The sequence below is a fragment of the Aplysia californica genome, unplaced genomic scaffold (assembly GCF_000002075.1).
Source record: "Aplysia californica isolate F4 #8 unplaced genomic scaffold, AplCal3.0 scaffold00006, whole genome shotgun sequence".
Classification (NCBI taxonomy): domain Eukaryota; kingdom Metazoa; phylum Mollusca; class Gastropoda; order Aplysiida; family Aplysiidae; genus Aplysia; species Aplysia californica.
The window spans coordinates 3,507,486-3,512,205 of NW_004797276.1; the positions used below are offsets into that span (position 1 = coordinate 3,507,486).

Consider the following 4,720-nt stretch of genomic DNA (forward strand, 5'->3'; position numbering starts at 1 on the left):
AAGAAAAAGAGAATGCGAGCGATACACAGGGACAGAGGAGAGAGAGAGAGGGAGAGAGAGAGAGAGAGAGAGAGAGAGAGAGAGAGAGAGAGAGAGAGAGTGCTCGATTGAATTTATGACGTTCTTTTCTTCAAATTGTGATTCCTCCAACTACAAAAACGGAGGAAAAACGATCGTTCATCGAAAAGACATCCGCAATTTTCATTTAGAGGCTAACCTCGAAACTAGATCAATGATTTATGTCTGTCTAGATCAAGACCTAGGCCATAGATCTAGAAGAACATAGGTCTACCCTGAGCTAAGAGGGCGCTGAAACTTTCTGAAATCACAAAAGAGTTCCCCTACCGGGTCTGTATACACTCCCATCTTATAAAGGAGTCCTATACTATACTTCACAGCGCTTAGACCGCCGGTACTCACAGGTTCATCGCCCTGTCACGAGGGCGAACCTGTCAAGACGCTTGTTTTGTATGAGTAATATTGATTTATTTTCAAGGTGACACAGCGTTCATAATGCATAACCTGCATGTTACAAATGTTGCGGGAAAATTTCTGGGCGGTAACGAAAGCAGATCTTGATTCTTCCCGATCGAGCCTCAGTGTCACACATACACTTCCGCCACAGCGGTTCAATTGCGTTTCCTCTTCAGGATTCATAAACCATACAGTCTAGATAGCTACACATTACACTGGCCCAATCCTTTCCCGACCTGGTGGTAAATCTTGAAAACAAAAATAATGAGCATTTGAGGTTTATGTAGTGTAGGCTACTCTGCTGCACAAGTTTTTAAGTTCATGAAGTTAGGCTCTTCATTTGACACAGACTTAGGGTAGCCCATTCATTTCAATTCTATTCTTGGCTAGATTTCTAGATTTTAGCTGAAATAAAAGTTAGGCCCAGGCCCAAGTCCAATCCTTAATAATTACTGTGCACCAACAATGACTACAAAAGATGGCAGTCCCCACGCAAAGAGGTAAAATGGAAGATTAGCAGACCACCTGGGACCAGGCGTGGCGTCACTACTCTCACTAGGCATAGATCGGTGATTTTGTAGTTTCGTTCGTTAAAGTCCAAAGCGGAACGCCAGAGACCCTGATTGGCCTGAATTGTCAGGTATTCGAAGAGAAAATCAAAATTCAAGCAAAGAAAGGCCCTTTATCGACAGTTCCCACCCCCAATTATTATTCGCCGGTTTGGGCCCCAAGAGTCGAGTAGGGGGGTTTGACCCCTTGATACATGTGTATGCAGCATAGATTCTATAGGCTATATGGAGGGAGGTTCACGGTAGATCTACAATCTATTATTTTTGTTCCTTTAGCAGGGGGGCGACCCCCTCTCTGTACCCCCCGTTTTTGTTGGCATATTTCCGTGTAGTCTATTCTATTGGGGGGTGATCCCCTCTCTGCAACCCCCACCCCCCCCCTTTTGCTGGCATTTTTATTTCCATGTAAATCTAACCAATCTACACCCCCCTCTTTTGGGAGGACTTCCGTAACGAGCGACCACTATGAGGAGCAGAATTGAGGGCTTGGGGTAGGGTTAGGGTTAAGTCTAGGCCTCTTCTTTATTGTTTGATGGGGTAACGAGCGACCACTGAGACAGAGCAGAATTGAGGGCTTGGGGTAGGGGAAGGGTTAGGTCTAGAGTGGTGTCGCCGGTACGCGTGCACTTCGCGATCGTTGAACGTATTTTCCGCCATTTCCGGCTTTGTACTTTCGTTTTTAGCTATTCCATTCAAGAAACTATTGACCTATAAAATGGTCTTGCTCATAGTCGCCAGATTTCTTAAACTTAAACGTTGTGTGCCGAACAGTTTTTCCAACCTAGGGTGTTGTCTTCACTGAGCGTGCATTTCTTCTCAGTGCGTGCATGGGATTCTTCACTGTGCGTGCACCCATATATACACGTTGAAAGCCAAAAGAAGAGGAATCTGATAACATTACTGCATTAAATGACCACACAGGAAGATAACAAGTCACTTTAGAAGCAAAGTAAGGCAATTTTAATTAGAATCTAAACTAATTTAATTTAGGGGGTATAAATAGTTCAAATACATAGTGAAAAAAAATCAAACAGAATTTTTCACTACTAAAATCCACATTTTCCTACTCTTCATCACTCATTCCTCTGATCTTTCCATCTTTCACACAGTCCACATGCCACCATCCATGACATTCTTCAAACTGCAACCAAATAATCTCTAAAATTGAGTCTACTTTTTTTCTTAGTATTCTACTATATATTTCATTGTGCACGCGCAGAGAAAACTCGAGTTTTTTCAGTCTTCACAACGCGTGCACCCCCCCGATCCCGAAACCTGCAATACAACTTGGCATAGAACTCGATAAAAGGTCACGTGAAACACTCAAGGAAGGAGTAGGCACATTTTTTAAGCTAGGGGGCGCGCACAGTCTATTTGAACCAATCAGAGGCAAATAGGTCATAAAAACTAGTTCACAGGTCAGCGTTGAATGTCAACTTGCCACAGCTGATAAAAACACTCTCGATGATCCCTTGTCGGCAAACGAGTGATGGAAGTAAACAAAAATGGCTGCTGCACACACTGACGCATTCAATCAAACGCAAATTGAGGCTAAAAACAAAGGAAAACAAAAGTGCACGCACCGAGAAGGCGCACGCGCAGGGGCTACACCACTCTAGGCCTCTTCTTTGTTTGATGGGGTGGTCGCTCGTTACGGAAGTCCCTTTTTTTTTCTTCTTTTCCTCCTCCCGACTGACCAACAGTCCCATAAATTATAATTTGTAAAACTGCTTTGAAGTTGTTTAAAAAAAAATTTATTAGTCTAATTAGTGATGAAGAATGCAGGAGGGGGGGGGGGTTTAGATATAGATCTAACCCTCCAGCACGGCAATTTTCATACATTTCCATCTTTAGACTTGGGTGCCATGCGGTTGGCTATGATCCAGATGTAATCACATGATCGGAGGGGAATCCTGGTCTGACGTCAAACAAGATGGGCGCCGTATCTAAAAATAGTTTGCGCCTGTCTACGTTTAAAATCGCATGTCATGCAGTCACACATGCCTCTTTGAACATTAGCAGACCACCACTAGATCTACTCTGGTAGCCCAAGCCAAGTCTAAAAGTCCTAGGGCGCGCTGGGTGGTAATAGGGTGTAAGAAACACTTCACAGAAAAAAAGAGGGGAAGGACTTCCGTAACGAGCGACCACCCCAAAAACAATGAAAAAGAGACCTAGTCTGGATTCGGTAAATTTTTACTTTCACTCCCGCACACAGATGCACTGTTTCAGGGGTCAAACTGCTGTACTGTTTGCTGCAGATCACACATAAGCCACTAAAACTGTCGCAAATCAATTATTTTCAAATCTAACTGTAAAATATCAAATTATGGGTGTAAAAACAGAGGGGCATGCCCCCCTGTAACCCCCCAGATTTTCTTTTACCCCAGTGGGGCAGGCCCCCCTGGAACCCCCCGATTTGGTCCAAAAAAGCATGTCTATCTCGGTTAAAAACAATCAAATATTAAAAAACCCCCATTAATTTGCGACGGAAATGAAGTTGATATTCGTGTTCAGCGCATTAATATGTAGTAGAAAATAGACAACTGGTAGCTGAGTGTGAGACGGGAGGGAAAGTAAAAAAATACCCTAGATTCTAGTTACGAAAATCCTCCCACTGCATGTGGCTTCATATGAATTGGACCATCAAATTCTCAATCGAAATCAATGTACCATATGAGGGGCAAGAATTCTGCTTGATCTAGAGACATGATCTAATAAAACATGCCATGTGCAAACACATGGCCCATGGCATGGCATGGGTGTGCCAGCTATTCCGATAAGCCTTGCGGCTTGCCTGCTACTTAGGCTAAGGCCTTCTTCGCCTAAAACTTCACCATGCAATCAATTTTCCTGGGATCTTAATTCACATCTACAGATCTAACCGTTTGATAGGAACTGCATACTGCGGCTTACCCATACTGCAATGATTAAGCCTAGAATCTAGATAGATATATCTCCAAATCGAGAAAAGCAACAAAAAAAAAAAAAGAAAAAAAAAGCCATGCTTGAAAACAAGAAGACGGAATCTATCTTTTCGTTTCAATGTCTATGAAGAAATGAGAAAATTTAACTCACCTTAGCTCTCATTTTTCCTCAATAGACCTGTAAAGAAAAAGAAAAAAACATTCTAAATACAAATTTCAAAATAAAAAGATCAAAAACATAAGATTGTAAATAGATGTCAATAGATTTTTAAAGCGAGCGTCTGAAACACGTCTTACCTAGGGCTTGAGGTTTATTAGAAAGGACGGAAGCGGATGTTGAGTATCCAACCTCGATTTCAAACGGAAATAGGCCTTGGCCCTGACAGGAATGCCGTGTTGAGTTTTATACCATATTATTATGGTACCTCTATTTGGTTTCAAGCTTCAATTAGCCTAACATTATTATAAATACATGTACTCTAGTCTAAGGTATCAAATAAGCACCCTCTCCCCAGCTTATTGATTTTCAGCTTTTTTTTGCGCGCCTCCCCCCGGCTCCTTATTCCATACCCCTCGTTTACTCTTTTCCCAGCTTGTGAAACATTATAATCTAGGGTCTAGAATCAAGATAATTATAATATCTGAATGAAACTTATTTTTTGTTGTTGTTGTAAATAGCAAATTACCCTCAGTATCGGCTACCTCAATTTTCTGTGCATGTTAAAAACTTGTAATATTTAGTTTATATAT

General features: G+C 41.9%; 1 long non-coding RNA gene across 1 annotated transcript in view; it reads right to left on the minus strand.

The window, feature by feature from the left end:
• LOC101854374 overlaps positions 1-4,347 on the minus strand; it is an 8,836-nt gene extending 4,489 nt beyond the window's left edge. The window contains exons 1-2 of the long non-coding RNA XR_220059.3: positions 4,268-4,347; positions 4,122-4,148 (exon numbers count right to left, since the gene is read on the minus strand). This is a non-coding gene — a long non-coding RNA (uncharacterized LOC101854374). The remainder of the gene's footprint in view (positions 1-4,121; positions 4,149-4,267) is intronic.
• Positions 4,348-4,720: the final 373 nt, after the last annotated feature.